The sequence below is a fragment of the Rhea pennata genome, chromosome 5, assembly GCF_028389875.1.
Source record: "Rhea pennata isolate bPtePen1 chromosome 5, bPtePen1.pri, whole genome shotgun sequence".
Taxonomy (NCBI): domain Eukaryota; kingdom Metazoa; phylum Chordata; class Aves; order Rheiformes; family Rheidae; genus Rhea; species Rhea pennata.
This window is the reverse complement of record NC_084667.1, coordinates 35945032-35964928: the sequence shown is the minus strand read 5'-3', so window position 1 is coordinate 35964928 and position 19897 is coordinate 35945032.

Sequence of the window (19897 nt, the reverse complement as noted above, 5' to 3'; positions counted from 1 at the left end):
TAGTTTTGCATAAATCTGCTTTTATGTTGTGTCTTTCTGTAATCTTTCTGTAGTCCTTCTATGAAATGGAGACAGGTAAGGGATGATAAAAAGTCAGTTCTCCCAGTGTTAGAGCACCACTGTCTATCTATTCATATTGTTGGGACAGAATAAGAAGGGATTCCTAATTCAAGTGATTTTTTTTAGCTCAATATGGCTGAGATTCTTTTTTTCTGGAAATGTAAACTCTGTACATCAGCCATCTGCTGACTTGTGTGTGGTTGAGAAACAGTGCTTCTCTATGCAAAGAATAAGAACAGGAGGTGCCCATGGGGTAACTATACAATTACCACTGAGGTACCTCTTTCACGTTAACACTAACATTCTTGAAAGACCATACACAGATGGCTTTGCTTGGCTTGCTCCACAATCAGGGGTTGGTAAAGTTTGAATAAGGATGGCTTCAGACAGCTCTGTTAATACACATATCTGCCTGGGTACATGGCTGAAGGAAACGAGCTACCTTATTTACATACATAATTTTAAGACCTTGTCAGAATGAACAGAACCTTATATACTGTGTCTTTGACTATTGAAAAATAAGGCTGTATCAGAAACTCAGCCGTAATTAGGTGAGAAACTGGATGTGGACAAGAAGAAGAAAAGGAAATGACTCTAGTAGAAAGAAAAACTCAATGTTTTTATCAGAAAGGTGAAAATAAGAAAAAGGTAATATAAATAGTAACATCGAGAAGCATTTAGGATCAGTGCTGACTTTAAGATAATGAAAAAGAGAAGAAAGCAGTGTAAAAATCATGTAAGAAAGGAGCATGGATTCTGGAGAGACAGGCAGGAGCATACAGGGAGAGATGACTATTTACTCTCCAGTGATCTTGTAAACACCAACCATGACAACATGGGAGCGGGCCATCTGGTTCCTTCCAGCCTTATTTTTCTGTGAACAAAATTTAGGATGATAAAAGTTCACAGAGGCAAGACTGCCAGACCCACCCTCTGTTTCCTATTTCCCCAATGAACCCAGTCCAGCATGTGGTTCTAATCTCCAATTACTGGGCTCTTTTCGGCCTTGCAGACCTCTTCCTGTGCAGCAGTAACTGGTAAAGCTTGAGTCGCCCCGTGCCCACTGGAACACCAAGGGTTGCAAGCCCTTGCAGTGCTCATGGGATCAAGCCAGCAGCTCAGGGTTTGCAGAAGCCACAGTAGCAGAATCTGACCCAAACAGCTAGCACTGAAAAGGGAGTAAGATTAAAAATACTGCAGCCTACCGATAATACTATTAAAAACAACTAGTAGGAGTAGCAAAAACTGTGAAACAATAAGGACTCTGAAAAAAAGCAGCAGAGTAAAAATGGGTCCAGTGACCTGTGATCAGCGTGCTAAAGGCCATTCTCGTCAAAAGACAGAGGTCTGAATTTTTGACTGAAGTCACGGAACAGCCAGAACTAGTAGTGTCCAAGTGAGCATAAAATGAGGCTAGTTATAACAAGGTTACAAATTCTAACACAACTATAGGCATGGGTATTCCTGGAGCATACTTTGCCCCTGCAATTCTATAATATTCCAGTAACATGACACATATTCTCCCACCTTCCCTAATGATTAGTTTACTTAAGCTGATATGAGAGATCAAATCCAGAGACTCTGTTCTTTCTAGGGGCTCATTCAACTGAGCTCTTCCCACTGCCTGTGACAAACACCTGCACTCTGTGACTCTCTCCCTTGTAGAGTAGAATTATGAAATTTCTCTCATCTTTTTATGATACGAAAGATAGAAAAAAGGTGGGGTTTTTTTTTGTTTTGTTTTGTTCTGTTTTTTTACTTTTATGAGCCACTGTGTGCATATGTTAGTGGATATGAGGTTTCCATGAGGCCTCCTGTGTGGCTGCAGAATTATCAGCTCTCATGTAACACTGTTAAAAGCCTCACTCCTCCCATTATACCCTTAAGTTACACCATGACTGCTACCCCAAGGAGTCAGGCGAGCAGCAGACACCTGGGTTTCTTCGCTATCATCTCAAAAATGTGTCTTCTCTTCCACTCAGCCAGGGACCACATCCCTTTCCCACTCACCTTTGGTCAAGGTTTAATCCTAATTATTAGCATGCTGGTAAGTGCAATGGTAAGGACTCGTGAACTGGGGAATTGAGGCAGTGGGATGGGAAGGCCTATGAAGAGGATGCTGAGACAGCAGAGGTTCTCCCTGTAAGCTGGAGAACTCTCAAAAGCAAAGAATTTAGTTTGGCACAGACTCTCTCTAGGAGAGAGCCACATGGAACAAGCCAAGGCCATTACAGCAGCCTGTCTCCAAGCCTTCTCAAGCTAACCCTAGGAATTAAGAGAGACATGTATGTACAGAAAGGTTAAAAAAATGTATTCTCTTTTTTTGTGTGTGATGGATTTATATTAAGGAAAGGTAAGAAGAAGACTGTGTCATTAATGCTGAAAACAACAACAAACTACTGAAGTACATGCATCTATCACTGAGGAAAAACTTCTGCTTATACCATAAATATTCTAAAATATTTCCTGCAACATGGACATGAGGTGGTTCTTTTTCACCAGCAGTTACGAAAGAACATGTAACCTGTCGCACGATTTGGTTCTACCCTTGGGCTAACTCACACACTTTGTCTTTCAATGATGTTCAAGTTTCATTCCCTAGAATGTGCATAGCTGGCAAAAAAAGCAAAGACAGAGGCTGTTTTCGTTTTGGCTCACTGTGTAAATATATGTATGTTATATTACACACATACACATATGAAATGGTGAAAACACCAATGTTAGAAGGTGCAGTAAGAAACTTTTTAATGGGGAAGCAAGAGAATCTGAGAAGTTTGTGGCTACCTAATGCAGACTTATTCAACAGGTCACTGCAAAGCATATAGCATTCAAATAAAAAATAATAATTTGATATAAACTCCTGTTTTCCTGGCAAGATGCCAATCTGTAACACAGCTCAGTAAAATCAAGAACTAAATGAAATATAATGTTGAGGGGTTTCTTTTCTTAAAGAATACTAACAATAACCTGAAAAGATCTGAAGTTATAGCTGCTGTGAACTACAGAATTAATTTTGAGAATAATTCTCTCAGTAATTTTACTAAGAAAATGCTGATGTAACATCAGCTTCTGTAATGTAAACTGGGTTTGAACAGACACGTTATAAACAGAGTCAGCCATTTAACTAATGGAGTGTATAACAGACCATATAGGTATGCATGTATGTGGGTGTATATATATATATATGTATATATAAATAAATTACGCAGTAAGAATGATAGAGATATGATAATGATGTATCAGATGACAAAGGCGTAATTTTTTTTAAATATATGTATGCGTTTAATGTACACATATATATCCCTACAGACACCCTCATCATGTAAAGTCTATGGCTATCCTTCATTTGTACATGTGTGTGCGTGTATGTGTGAGAGAGACAGAGGGTGGGAAAACAGAAAAAGAGAGCGAAAGAAAGAGAGCAACATATATCTGGCTGGTATGTCAGATGTGTATGTACAGTATCACATGCTCATTTAGCCATAATGAAGGATAAATATTGTATAGAGTTTTGCTATGAAAAATTTCACTTGCTGCAAGAATATTCATTTTTAAACATACAAAGAGTGTTTTATAATAGCAGTGAGGACTCGTACTAAAAATTGTCACCATCTTCAGTGACTGAGAGCCTCAAGAAACACCTCCGCAATTCAGAATTTTCTTTCTTCATGCTACCTCCATTATAAATGTCTTTACTCCTAGAAGAGCTGTCAAAATATTAAAACAGCCTAAAGAAAGTTACTCAAGTGGGCTCTTGAGTATATACAGAGTTCTTACAATATGTTTCTTTAAAAAGAAAGAAGCCATTTTAGCTTCTACTCTTTTGAGAAATCCCAATGCCTTTAGACCACTGCAGAATAAAAAAATAAATAAATAAATACCAGAAAAGATTTTGTGTTTGGATGCCTGCCTTCACAGGGATTTGCATTACTTTCACTTTGTGTTTCCTGGTTAATAGAGAAAATGCCAGCAGTCCAGAAGCAGCAGCAGCTGCAGGAACAAAAAGGTCATGAAAAGTAAGTGCTATGCAAATAAAGGAAATAAAACAAACAGATCATTTAAGCATAAAAGAAATAGAAGAAAAGATCATAAATCAACACGCTTGGGCAAGAAAATGAAAATAAAGGGCACTTTGAAACAAATCAGAATGACATCAAAACAAAAAATGGCAAAACCATAAAGAACTAATAAAACGAATAGTAACTACAAGAAATTGCAAATAAAAATAAAATTTAAGTAACAAGAGCAACACGTGAAAGAAAAAGTTTCTGTTTGGCTTAAAGTGCATTTTGTATTTACTTTATCTTACACAGAAGATTTGAGTGGAAGCAGAAGCTTTTGCATTTCCCCAAAACATGGGCATGCTCTTGGGGCCACTGGCCCCGGAGTGCGAAACCACAGCAAGAATGGACCGTCCCATTTCAAAGTTTTCTGACAGTGTGAATGGAAAGTTGATGCCCCTCTCCTCCATTTATCTTGTAAGCTACAAAGTTCGAAACAAACTAACCCTCCAGTACCCTCCCTGGTGCCGATTTAACCACCTCAGAAGCTGACAATCAACCAAATCCCTGTATGTCCTTTGTGAGGGGAAAGCAGATTTCAAGTGCAGACACAAAATCGAGCGCAGAAGGGTTGGGGCGAGACTGCCTGTGCTCCTGAGCGAGCTCAGGGAGTGAGCTCCAGCCTGCCTTCCTCCAGGGCACCCGGGCGACACAGGGCTCTGGGAGAGCACCAGAAGTGCGCAGACAGAAAACCAGCTAGTAACTGACTGCATAGGTAGCAGTATTTCCCTTGTAACAAGACACTAGCTTCTGAAGAAGGATCTTACCAAATTAATGTGGTTTATCTGTTTTATTAGTTATGACAAGTGAATGACAAACAGTTGTGGCCAAAATTTGCAAAGAACACTTAAATTAATAACAGACCCAAGATCGAGCCTTAGTTGGGCAACACGCAGATGGGGGGGAGGGGCAGCTGCTGTGATGTATAGCTCTGTAACGGCTTAAATCACATGGCAATTTTTGCAAAAATGTGGATTTAAAAGTTTGATGTACTGTCAACACCAATGTGGGTGTGTTCTGCCCACCTAAAGCTCCCCGGCAGCCTCCCTTCAAGGGGCTGGTGGCCAGGGCCTCTCCTCGTGCGCAGCCAGCTGTAGGGCCACGTGGCACGGCATGCATGAGGTACATGGCTGGCTGTGCCTCAGCTGCTGCTGAGCAGGAGCTCATGTTTCTTACCACCTTGAGTGTGCAACACCTGTGCTCTGGGCTGATGAGAGATCAGGGCCACCTCGCATTAGTGTAATGGACACAAGCAAAACAGAATCAGGCCTATAGCTGCAGTAAGTTGCAGCTCAAGCTGTTTTCTCCTAACAGCAGAAATACATGAATAAAGTAACTGACTATTATTATATGTTCATCAAGTCTACTAGAAACCTAAAATCCTGCTTCAGCTGTTTATTTTGCTTTGGGTGTTTTTTTATGTATTTGTTCTTAAACAGCCCCTAAACCCATGCTGTGCAGTAATTTATACAAATATTCACAGGCAACTCTGCACTCAGTATATATAATTTTATTGTTTTGACTTAGAAGTCACAAGACTGAACTAAAAATGCACGGGTGGCACTCTGCCATACTGCCCCTAGAGAACAAGAGGCTGTCAGCCTGAGTGCTGTGCCAACAGGTTGCTGTGTACTAGACTAAACTGAACAGCAATAAGTCTACACTGCAGAGCTTTGCTGAAAGATGTGATCACACCTCCTAATGTGACTCCATGGCTCTGTTACTTACAGCTAAATTACATTATTATGACTTCATTGTTGAATCCCAATTCTCCTAATTATAGCCTAGAGATCTATTATTTGATTTTGTAACACCAAGTGCTTCTTTTCTAAATCATGTAATCTCTTGTAGCTTATTAATGTCAGGTTTGTGCACACGCAGGGACTTGGTTGTTTGCCAGGCAGAATCAAATTTTCAAATTTTCACTGTGTTATGTTGCAGGGGTTTGCTTGTTACAATCTAATTATATTGGCACTGAAAGCAAATTTATATTATAAAGCACTTTAACTCTTTCATTGAAACATATTTGCATATATAAGTGTCTTGCCATTGGTCTATTAGCTACTTCACTGGGAAATTTTGGGGGGGATTGTGTGGAAAATAATAATAATTTTGAAACCATTAACTATTTGTTTTCCTTTGAAAATATGAATGTGTTATTTTAAAACCATGCTCATTGTAATAACCCCATAAGTTAAATGCAAGTAGGTGCCACACATGAAACTCCCTTTAAGCCTCATTATGACAGAACTGGAAAATGGAAATTTACTGTATTATTAAATGACATAAATTTTAAAATGTCACTTGAAATCGAGACTCTTATTTCCCCAGTATAAAAGCTGTCTGGCAGGTGGTTTTGGTTTTATTTACATAATTCCCAATAATGTTAAATAGATTTCGTTATGAGTATTTTACAGTATGAGCCTGCTTTAAAGCTTTGAAGTCCCAGTTCTATGCATGTCATCAGCTTCTGCTGAATTCACTGGAAAGCAAAGGGATTCATAATCTTGCAGATTCAGAAAACAAGCAAGAGTGAAGTAAGAAACCACAGTTCTCAATGGCTACTCTCCTCCTGTTGTATGAGGGCTGGGGCTGTAAGTGATTTTAAAGCTCTCTTCAAACTATATGGTACTGTGTAAAAGATTCCCAGGACTGCAAGGCCCTGCCCTGGTCTGCCTTTTCCTCAGCATAAATAAAATGCCACAGTTGCAGTTGCAACTGCTACCTCATCAGGTGTAGCTGTGAGCAGCTACTAAAAGGAGCGGATCTGTGCCATCCTTCTCATTGTGCCTAGCTAACAGACTTCCGCTTCTCTTGCGTGTGAGCAAAGGGCTGTGTGGCTGCAGGCTAAGTCAAATAAATAGAGATTTTGATGGGTTTAGTTTCTTTTTTTAAATTCCCCCTACATTCTCCCACTAGTTTTCCACCAGACTGGTGATTTGGACTGATCTGCTCTGCTCTCAGGAGACTATGCAGTTCAGTCCCATGCAAGAGAAAGGGCAAAGACATGCAGTTGGGGAAAAATGGAGAAAAGGGGGCAAGCATGACTTCCACTCTCAGCAACAGCCTGGATTAGGTAGAATGCGAAACTTTATCCTAAATTTCATGCTGCCTGCCTGCCTTCCTCAGCAGATGACAGATTAAAAGCAATTAACCTATGCAGGGGACTAACATGCATTTCCCCTTCCCTCCTACCACCTGGAGAACAGGAATGAGACCAGTGTTCAGGCATTTTGTTGGTTCTATGTTACAGCTAAACTTCCACTGTACAGAACAAAATGTTCCATAGGGGGTAATTCTTCTCAATATATGATCTCTCTCTACCATCAGAGAAGCGAAGGAGTGCATCAGCATTCATAGCCAAGGCTGAGGACTGAGCTCTTCGGGAAAAGTTTGTCACTCAGTATTTATATATTTAGAGTTAGTCTCGCAGAATGGGGTACAACCTTTGGTGCTGTAGTGAGAAAGATGTTTACATACTGACACAAATATAGAATCACAATGGAGAAAATGTAAGTAGACACCATTGCCATCAGAAGCTAAGAGACTGCAAAAGTTACTACCCACAGAATAGAGTCTGCCCCTGTTGCCCAGCTAAGGGCATTCATGTTGAGTCCACCCAATTCGAAAGCATTCTTTCCATTGGCTTCAATGAAGACTACTTTTGTATACTCCAGGTAGCTAATGAATGTGGTATCCCAGATAGTATTCTTCAGTAACTCTTAGTAAATACTGATGTATTAACAGTGTTAACTGTGATACATGAATTAAGAGTGATGTGTTTCTCAGGAAACAGTTATTGAGTGCTGTTACTGAGCACTTATCCACTGCTTTATTTGTCCTTAAAGAATTTGATCCTATGTATTCTTCTGTCTAGATGCATGCTGAAATAAGACTGACCCAGCATCTTGAAAACTTTGTTGGTAAACTCTATCTCCTGTCATTTAAAAAAGATCCTATCATTAGCTTTGTGCTCCTGATTAGGTTTCTTTTTTCATCTAGTCCCTGGTCACTAGACCAAAGAGCAGCCGACATCTGTTTACGCAGTTAGTGCTCCTTACTGAACCAAATCTGATGTCAGCTCTGCTCAGTGAATAATAAAGTGTAGCTTTCAATGCCTATTAAAAACACCCCATTGGTGGGCTTTCCTGCTGAAGAAATGCGTGAACTCTACAGCTAGATTTAATGGGTTGGTTTATGTGTGGATCACCTTACACTGCACCTGAGTATTTTTAATATTTACACAGATTATCATCTCCATTTTAAGCGAGCACATGGAAAGAAGGGTGTAGAAACAACCAATTTTTCTATATAAAGATGCTTTCTCTATACATTTTGATCCTGCAAAAATATCCAAGATTATTTTCAGGTATCAGTCAAATGAATAATAAGGATAAAAAGAGATTTTGATGAGAGAATAAGATACCAAGGGAAAAACTGGTATCAAGATACACTGTAACAAATACACATTGTACGTACTAATGTACAAATGCTATATTTAGTATATTTGCAGGAATTTTAACCTGTTTGAGCTGATCCCTCTTAAAACCAGGAAAACCTATTAAGGTTTATCTCAATCTGCATAAATGAGAAGCCACATCTGCATTAGAATTGTGATGAAAGTAACAAGTTAACAAAAGAAGAATTTACTTTGCTTAGAGATCTGAGTTTCCCACACAGTAAGTTTACGCTTAAAAACAGCAACAAATTGCTAAGCAACGTAAGCACTATGAAATTTGAAAGAGCAACTCTTGTGTTTCCTGTGGCATAAGTATGAGTGATTTGACCAAGGAAAGCAATAGTCCATAATAAAAAACCGATGAAAAGCAATTACACAGCAAATTACCCTTCTGTAAGGGCGTTCAGTAAGAAATACTGATCTGTGGCCACTTAATGTAATTTGCAGCAAATCGTTGATCAAATGTATGGATACAGATGAGGGACTCTCTTATTGTGTTATTAAAGTAGCATATTCAATAGTTTTATGTAGTTATACAATAAAGAGATGGGTTTCTGATACAAAACGAACGTAGCGCTTAGGTTTTTCTTATAGCAGATTCATGGGATTATGGTTAATAAACAGACTGTGGTATTTGTTGATTACGCTGTTATGGGCAATCATCTGCCCAGCCAGTTGCTCTTCCTAATCAAGTCAAACCATAATTAAAGATTTTAAAACAAAGTCAGTGCACTTACTGGAGAAACTGCATTGACAATTTGGATTTTGAACCTCATACCAATCACACTATCTGCTCACACGGCAGTTTGCTTCTGCTACAGACATTAACAAACCTTGCTGCTTCTGTTTCATGTGTTAGTGTGGCTGATGCTGTTGATGCTTGTACTTTGTCTTGCGCATTTTTCTTCTTTGGTACGCTGTGTATGCAGGCTGGCCCAAGCACATGAACTGCAACACTTATTTTTCAATAGTAGGCAAATGATACAACTTGCTGTGCAACTGCAGATGTTTGACAAACATGGGAATAGAACTAAGGTCTCCTAAGCCCTAGAGCTGTGGTTTCATTGTTGCCCTTCTTACCTTTTATAAATATGTATTGCATTTCTATCCTTTAATGTTATGTCTCAAAACTGTGCTGTTTCAGCTGGATTTAATGCATATGTGTTCATATGTATTTTTTCTGGGGAACACGTTTAATACAAAAACAATTTTAAAAAGGGTGGGAAATGAAGAATTTGAATCAAAAGAGCCCATACAAAACTGATTTTTGTTGGTTATATGACTCACTAATGAACCTTACTCAGTGCTGTTATTGTGCTGAGTGCCTCATAATGAAATACACAGGGTTAATGGCTGCACTGCAGTGGGTTTAAGTAAAACCAAGGCAGGTGTGTTTCTTAACGAGGTGTTAATGGAGAGACAGGTGCAGGTAAGTATGGAGCAGGAGGGCCTAGGAATGGTGGGGTGAAAGGGTAGAATAGTGTGACCACAGGGTGCTGTAACAAAAGTCACTGAACCATTTAAGAGTTAATTGTGCTGTTGTCTTTGATACTGACAAACTAGATCTGAAAGACTTCATCTATAGTGAGACATTCTGCATTGTTTCCCCTTCAGTAAATGAAGCGGACACTAGGAGAACTCCAAAGGTAACTCTAAAGATTTCTAATGTACTTTGGATAACTGGTACTTCCTCCTAGGAAGTATCTTGGAGAGTTTTCACTGGATCAGTCAGTGGTTCCTAACTTGGTTCATGTGGACTGCACAGACAGGGATGTGCAAGGGAGTCATAGCTCCAGCCACCTTATATTGAAAACGTTTCTATGAAGTCTCGTACAGAAAAAACAAACAAACAAACAAACAAACAAAAAACACTTTACTGGCCAAAGGCTCTAAACTGTTGGGTGAACGAGCAGTAAGACTAAAAATTATCAACCTTAAATGTCTAACATCAGTGCCAAGGAGACGCAGAGCTTCTCAAATAAAATCCATGCCTCAGTAGGCAGTGATTCACGCATCCTCAAATGGTAAGAAACAGCATTTTTGGGTGCGTAATAGCTGACAGCACAGGAAGCAATTTTTAGTAGAGTGGCCATACAGCAACAGTTCTGTAACTGCTGGCTGTGCAGGGTACACTCTAGAGAAATACTTTCATAAAGTTAGAAAGTTGAGGACCTCCTTAGGAAAATGAAGTTGTCTACTCTTTCGTACTGAAACTGTCCATGAACTTCCATATTCCTATCCTAGGAGACTAGTCACCTACAGCAATCAGTTTACTATCCTTATTTGATTTTGCAAGTAACAATAAAATTGTTATTGTCAATGGTATTGTCACTCTCACAGTAAGAGTAATAATTCACGTCAAAACTACTCCGTGGTCTCTGCAAACTCAAGCTAGCACTGCCACAAAGACCACTTCTTATGGTAGGGCCTAATAAAAGCTTTTTTTTCAACTCCAGTTTGAAGTTCCCTTTTCCATAATAAAATAAAAAGTAAAGCTGTGATTCTGGGAAATAATGTTTGCAAGAAATATGTTTCCCACATGCTGTTAAATGTCATCCTGTTGTCCACTCTATTCTTTGTGGTACACTTTATCCATCTTTTGGATAAATCAGAATAGATTCCTCTGGAGGATGTATGATGAACAAAATCCTTAGTGAAAAAGAAGGTTTTATTAGCATTTTTCATATTGCTCCTTATATTTCTGACTGTTTCATCTCCCTCTCAGTTGTAAAACAAGAATATATGATAAGTAGGCTCCAAATGTCATCCTCAGGCTATTTCTTCAGGCACCTGACACTGGCACCATTAGCTCAGATTACCCAATTACCTGCTGGCATTCTGAAGGTGCCTAAAGAAATAATATGAATACATAGCTGGAATTTGCATTAAATGTGAATGCGTAGTAAAAAAATTCTGGATTCTTTGACCTCTTTGTGGTTTGTATTAAAAAAGAGCTAACTAGGATCTCTTATGTTAGAACAGCTGCATGCTTTTAAAAAAGCTCCTAAAAGTTATTTACTTTTAAAAATGTCTTTATTTATAACTTTTCATAGTAGAAAATTAAAATGGTCCATTCCTATTAAATTGCACCACAAAAAATTAAACTGGAAAAACAGAAAGTTTAAAGGCACAGCTTGAGTCTCAGGGATAAAGGAAAAAATGTAACGCTAACCTCTGAAGATTGCTTGTTACTCTGTAAGGTAATCTTTTGACGTGTTAATTTTTTTCAGTTTGTACGAGAAGCTGACAGGCACTTTGGACAACTTATCATGACACCATGTGCCATAAACGTGACGCAGTGCTTCATAAATATGACAAAAGACTTTCAAAAGAACTGTTGACTTTTAAAGGTGCCCTATTTCTCTAAAAGCAGGATATTTACTGTAAGTGCAGATTGTTGAGATTCTCAGCTAATTTGTTACCTGCACATCTTTAATGTGTTTGTGAGTACTCATAAGAAGTTCATAATTGTAAGTGTCTATGAGATTATTGTGTTGTAAACCAGGTCTGACAGCATAATAGACTCCAATAAAAGAAAGCATCAGTTGCACGAGGGATGCTTGTACAGAAGGACAACGTGAATGCAAATAAGATAAAAAAATAACGGACAAAGAAACCGAAATGTAAAAACTGCATGTGTATTTCTGTACTGCATCCTCTCCACATCACCCTCTCAATATCCAAACATAAAAATACAATTGCTATAAGAAGAGTGGTTCTAATGAAAATTGAAGCAGAGTTAAGATAAAATAAAGCTGCTTCCCATCAGAGTGCTTCATTAAATCATCTTAAAAAGATGACATATTTAAATCTTCGTATGTACTTAAAATTGCTTCCCACTATATGCAGTTTTTGTTACATAAAGATATTCTTATGTTTCTTATGTCTATCTAGCCAAAAGAAATTACACTTACAGCATGATGGGCATCTGTAAGTTCTGGGTTTGCTTCTCAACAGATTGAAAAAAATGCCAGCGGAATCCAGCCTTATACCAGAAGAGATCAAATAGTCTTTCAGAATTTAAATCCAATCAATGTAATGATCTCAACAGAAACTTCCTACTGTACTTTTCTGGCATTATCATGATACACCGAAGAATCCATAGGTAACAGCACTGCATGAGACTTTTTACTCTAAGAACGAACTACAGCAAAAGGAAATTATGCATGGAAGAAATGTACTGACCACTACAGCTGAAAACAAGTATTTCTGTTTCAGTGTGTCCAAAGAGTAATGTCTATGTTTTCCAGGTATGGCCTGATTAAAGGTGTTACCCCTCCATAAAACCCTTGCTGGAAAGGGCAGTTGCACCCTATTACATTTACATGTCTTCAGCTATCATCACAGAGTTATAATACTTACCTGCTAAAGCACTAATGAAGGTTGCTTTACAAACCTTTTTTAATAATGCTTAAGAAGTTGCCATTTCCATCTCCACTCCATGCATCTCGCTACATTATTATGATGCTGTGCCTGAGCTAATATGCATGAACTTATGAAGAATGAACTTGGCTATGTTCATAAAATTATGGTTCTTCCTATAACTTCCAGATGTGAACAGCAGGATAAGCAGTCAGAAGAACTCCAGAGATGAATGTCCTGAGGCACAGATGATATTTATGCAAGGGCTTTACCTCCAACAGTAGGAAAGTGCTCCACAAACTTTGCCTGCTGTGAAAATCTAGAGAAATGCATCCTAAGGCATTAACCTATCAGTCTAGATGGGAACTTTTTAAACAAGGCTTTAAGTGAGGTGATGGTAAAAGTCCATCTGTCTCTAAAAATACAGTGACTCCCAGAGGGAAATGTGAATTGCAGTAGCATCATAGGAGAGGGAAAAAGGAGTAACAGGGCAATCTGATACATATTTGCTATGTTTATATACAGAAGTCAAGTTATGGGGAACAAATTGAAGCCCTATAGCCCCAAAAATGGACGCTTAATTGCTGTGTCAAAGACTCTGATGAACGTATCACAGGGTGATGATCTAGATCTAGAACACTGATCTAGAATGCTACCATTTCTTCAGGAGAGAGGAGGGAAAAGTGAAGTGTATTTCAATATACGCTTAGACTATGTATACTTACTCTGTAGTCCTGGAAGTAGAGAGAAATAGATGTATCTCATATCGCTAGATAAAGGTGAAACAAGAAAAGAAGCAGCACAATTCTATGATAGGAGTGGATTATTTAATCTGAAGGCAGCAATTAATGACAATTATTTGAATGCGGAGAACCATGGTAATGGAGAAGGGGTAAAGGGATGGTTTAACTACCCAATTTAGATTTCATTCTAAATTCAGCGACTGGCTAAAAATCTGAAAATGAATGTGACAGAAAACTGAAAGAGTTCATGAGATGCAAGAAGAAACGGTAGTGGGAATAACAGGAGCAGAACAGCAAGTTTACAAAACAAGCAGACCTCAGTAAATTCAGGCATCTGGTAGGTAGATTCTTCGGTGAAAAAAAATTATGGGAAAAAGCACATCAAAGAAAATGGTGGTTATGACATTAAAGTCATAATAACCATCTGGCTCCATGGGAAAGAAAGAGAGGAAATACAGCAAAGCAATGTGGAAGCATCAGAAATGCTTCAGTGTAAATCAAAAGAGAATAAATACAAGAAAAGTGGAAACAATGCCGAAAAAAGGATGGATGGATATAAAAAAATAACCTGGCATGTAAGGTTTACATCAAAAAGGCTGAGGTGCAAAATGACTTATCAAAACAAAGAAAAGGTGAAAAGGAAAATAAAAGTTCTCTTGATGCATGACAAATGGAAGAATAAAGGAAGCATTCATGACTTAACATGGAAAACAAAGGAAAAGCACATGTCCAAGAACACACTAAAATATTTTCTGCCCTTTTTGATTCCATCTTCATCAAAGGTTAGTTGCAAAATCAAGGTATTTCATTTTAATAGAGATGTGCAGTCTGCAATTGGAAAAGCATGGGTTAAAGAGTGTTTAGATGAGTTAGATGTATTTCAGCCAGCAGGGCCTGACAGAAAATTCACTGTAAAGTAACTTACAGAATGAGTCGATCTCTGAACCAGAAGTGATCATTTTCAAGAATACAGGAAGCCTGGGGGAAGTCCCACAAGACTGGATAAGGCAAACACAGTAACTGTCTTTAAAAGGGGGGGGAAGGGGCCTTCAAGTAGATAGGCTTTTAGAAAGTACTAGCACCTCTCTCGGAAAGTCAGTCCTAGACTAAATACACCAAATCACTAGCCAGTTCTGAAAGCTGCAGCTTGGATTTACAGGATGCAGAGCAAAAATTCCAGTTTGCTGTCAGCACATTCATACATGTAATTGCCTGAACGGGTACATTACTATTTTAAGAACTGTGATCAGCAGAAGCTACAAAACTTCAGATGCCTTTCCTATCAAAGGCAGGAGGAGAGAATGCATGTCCCTCCATCAGGGAATCTGAGTCAAGATGGCACAACATGATTAACTTTGAGTCTCAGATTGTTTTTATTTTTACAGATTTATTTTTCCCTGTCACAAGATATGAACTAGTATGTTTAGTCAGAAAAACATGTTTAATGGTACTCTGCATAAATTCCCATTTAAAAAGAAAATGTTTTTCAAATAAAGTTCTTTATATGTTTTGTGAGACGTCTGGACTTTTTTTTTTTTTTTTTGATATAAAGGATCTGAAAGGAATTGAGAATCCCAGACTCCTTGTGGTTCTCACATCTTCATACAAAGGCCGCATATTAGAATTTGTCTGCTGCTGGGAACTGACACTTCATAATTATTAAGAAAATAAAATGCCTCTTACTAAGTACAGGTTTGATCCTGTAGTGCCTGCGATTTTTGCCTGAGGGCCTTACTGAAGATGATTGTAAATGGTATGCAAGGTGGGGAAGCACACAGAAAGACTTCTTCCTCCTCCTACTCTCTAGTGCAGGGGCCGGCTGCATTCATTCTGGCAGGGCCTGCACCAAGCTGCATGCAGGGCACTGGTGATAGGAATGGGTCAGAGCCATCCTTCACTTCCTCCTGCAGTGACCATCAAGGCAGATGCAGCACAAAAGAGAAACTCATACACACACCACATTGTTCACTAAGCAGATTGAATTCTCCAGAATATTAAGAGGGATTATGAATACAGTATTGTTTAGTCTCGTAATTTTATCGCAACTCTCAAAATCTAGTTTCTAGAGTCATGTGAGCATTTTTGTTACAAAAGAAGTAAAATTTTAGTCTTTTAGATATCCAAAGAAAAACTGCAAGAAGTCAAAAATATAGAAGATGATTAAAAGAATGCAGAATTCTTATCATTTAATATGATATTCTGGAGTTAATCTTACAATTTTTGATGGGTTAAGTCAACTAGAATAATATATCAGGCTTTTACTGGAATGTTGCCCTCTTAACTCCCTATAGTTTAAAAATCACAGTTGTTTTGAGAAATGAATTCTTGTCCAGGGCTGCAGGAAAACATACAGTTCCAACAGGCTTCAAAAGTACCTAAAAAATATAGGTGCCTACCTCCCATAGAAGGTCAATGGCTACCAGGTGTTTAACTCATGTAAACTCTTCTACAAATCTCACCTGAAATCCCTGTTATTTTCAAGTAAGTATTTTGCCTGTTGAACTAAAGGATCAGAATCGACTCTTGCACAGTATGCCTCTTGTAATTACTCACAATGGGAGACTCCACTCACAGCCAACTGGGAGGCATTTCTGAATCTCTGATTTCTAGCATTCTTCACTTTCTCACCCCACAGTATGAATATACTGCCTTATACTGCTGACAATTTATGCTTCCTCTGTAACACCCACCTATGTAACATCTATGTTGAACATTTACATTTACACTAATAGCCCCTGAGAATCAATTACCATAAGAAGATCTGTTTCTTTACACTTCCACTGATAAATCAGTCATAGGTTAAAACAAGAGGGGGTAAAAAGTCAGCACGTTGCAATCACTTTTTAAAAAAAAACTTTACTAAAATACTCTGGATACAGATTAACTTTTTTGTTGTGTGCATATTCAGTTACTATTTTACCTGCCTTAAATGAATTGAGCAAAAGAGCATTCAGGATGAACTTTATTTTTTACACACTCCAATGCGGTTTTGTATCCTTATGCAACAACAGGATGCAGCCTGTTTAATTGGCACACCCTGGTGGAAGTAAGTATGATAGCAAGCTGACCGCCAGCTGAAACTGACTCCAGGCTTGAACCGATTTTGCAAAGATGGCGCTATTAGGAGTACAGAAATACCTTTTCAAATCCCAAATACCTGTGATTACTTACAAACCCTTGACGGCATCTTGTCATGGGGACTTTGTTCACTCCTCACATGCATGGATCTCTGGATCTTCATATGCACCTTCCCCTCTTTCTAGAAAGCTTTCAGTGATGAATGTCTGCAAAGATTAGTCCTTTCTACTCTTTTCCAAAATTTCTGTCTAGGTATGGAACTCTCACCTGTGCAGAATCTGACATCCTTCTGGATCTGTGTTTCACAATCCATACAGAAATTTTAAGGATAAAGTAATGGCTTAAAGATCCTTCTCAGATTTCTAGAGTAGACCTCAGCTGCCCAAAGTTATTGCCAAACGTGTGATTTCTTTTTAAGCTTTTCAAATTGCTGTTTCCAAATGCCTTCTCCTCATTGCTGATCAAATTCATAGTGATATTATTTATTAAAAGAGGTCTTTGTTTCACGTCAGGTTCTCTGTACCTCTGTCCATGTCCAGCCTCCTTTGTACTTAGACCCAAATGATCTGAGAGGTCTAAGTCTTAATACCATAGCAAAAACTGCTAAGGAGTCTGACATATCAATAGTTGGGGGAAAAACTCTTGGGAATGGAGAGTTCGTAAGTGAAATTTTCTCTGTTACCAAGTTTCCCACCACAAATACAAGGCTGAGCCCCAGCTTTTGTCCCTTAAGTGTACATAGTAAGGTATGTTTCCACACAGAAAACTACAAACAAACAATTATCACCTCCTTCTGCAAGGAAAGAGCCCCTGTTAAGCAAGGAATGAGAACAACTTGGATACTGATTAACAGTATGGTCCTTCTGAAAAAGCACTGCTTTTCTAACCTGTGATTTTATTGCTTATGTACAATAGTAATGGAGACAATGAACAAGAAAGATAAATATCAAGAAATATTGGCAAAATTCTTCCTGAATACGAGCAAGATTAGTATGACACCATATGAAAAAGTAATATAAATGCCAATTCAAAACACTCGAATTCCTCCTACTTAAAAAATTCACAGAGAGGAGTAGATTTATTCGGACTACCTAATTATCAAACAAATTCCTTTTTGGAAGAAAATCCATTTCAGTTTAATTAAATATCCTGAAAAACATTTTGTAGAAGGCAAGTATTTTTAAAGTTAATGCAAGGCTGCATTGTTATTTACAATTTCCGTTTGATAAGTGTAAAAATCATGTGAGTTTAGTTCAGAGTTACAGCCTCACAGCAATTTCCAAACTACAGATCCTTATTTTTCAAGTGAAAAGACTTTATTCAATCTGCTCGTCTCTTTTCTTGTATGTTGCCATCAGTACTAAAAAAGGAAAAGAGAGGTTTCATGGTCAAACTTTTATCCTCAGTTTTATATATATGAGCCTGGTGTACTGATGATGTACAGAAGACATAAATCATGTCTCTCTTTGGAATGCAACCACAGCTAAGAAGAATTTGAGAAATATCTGAGTCACCAAGGTCTGTTATATCTTTGCCTCTGAAAGCACTTGTGGGGCACATCTGCTAAAAGAGAAGACTACACTTTTTCCTTTTTGGAGTGGAACCACAATTCCAATAACCCAAATAAAAGCGGAGAAACAATCTAACATGAATGGATGTCCTGCAGAGCATTTATGACAACGGGAACCAAACAGCAACTCTAAACAGACTGCTTTCAAACAGCACCAAGCCCAACACTGAGACAGAGCAGGTGTGGCTGTGCTGTTACTTAAGAAACTTTCCAGCCAACTTTCCTGTACCAGTGGAGTGCCCTCAGCAACGGTGTTACGATTCTACACAGGGACTCACGGGAAAGGTGTATCATGCAGTTGTTACACCCTGTTCAGTGGACTCCATTTTACTCCTAAATCAATCAGAAAAGAGAAGACACTATGCTCCCAAAGAGTGCTTTAGCAAGATGTTATCCTTTTCTTTGCTGCTAAGTAGCATTGTATTTCACATGCAAACTCAAATACGGAAACCCATGGTGTACTTTTCCCTGTTAACTCAGTTTTCAAGAGAAAGAGCTTTCAACATTTGTCTCCCCACAATGAGCAAACTCTTATATACTTGCCTTTGTCTGGTATCCAGATAAATATCAACTATGTTCCTCCCCTTGTAAAGATTTTAGCCTCCCCAAAAGGCTGTTTTCTCTTACATTCCATGGGCTTGGTCCAAAGCCCGGAGAGTCAAGTGGACTCAGCCAAGTGTGCTGTGGCCTGGATCCTGCATGCCCAGGTTATTTGGCACTGTTATGGAAATTACATTTCTGCTGCACAGAAATGGGGTACATTTCTGCTACCACATCTTTCCACGATAAAATTTTTCATTCATCTTTGAAATACTTATTCACAGGTCTCATTCACCTTTTTCATACGATACGTAGAATTAGCTCACCTTTACCTTAGGCTAGTGATAACATGTGGACATGGGTCAGTTTGTGTCCTGAGAACATGCTAAGCTGTGGTAACTGGATTGTGCATCTGACTCATGACATTTTCTCATCCTGGGGCAATTCGGTAACTAACTTTCACACGGTTACTATGTAATTTGTTTTTTTTAATTTGCTTTGCTATTATTATATACTTGCAGTGTAGTCTACTCTTCTTTGACCACAGCACTCAGACATGTCTTAGGTGAAAACAGTGGAATTTAGTCCTCTGGACCTCTTATTTCACAGTCTTTCATAAATGCAGAAACTTTCACTTTGGTCCTGTTACTGCTTCTTCACCATTCTGCTGAAACCCGTATTTAACGTAATATGGGGTATTTTAAAATAATATAAATAAATGGGAAAATAACACTACACCAGTTCAAGTGCTGCTAACTAGAGTTCAAGAACGGTACAGAACAAATAGGGAAAATATCATATATATAAATCATTTGTAAAATAGAGTTAAAATTAATGACTAACAAAACTGAGTTCCCTTTGTGGTTGATTTCCATTTAGCTGCACCCAACAATAAAATAGTTATCAAAGAAAGCTACCAATTAGTTTTTAATTCGAAACATTTCCAGAAAGCAGTTCCCAAATCTCTATTGATATCTCTCCAACATCCTCCTAATTGCAGCAAGTTGGTGGTAAAGGAAAAAAA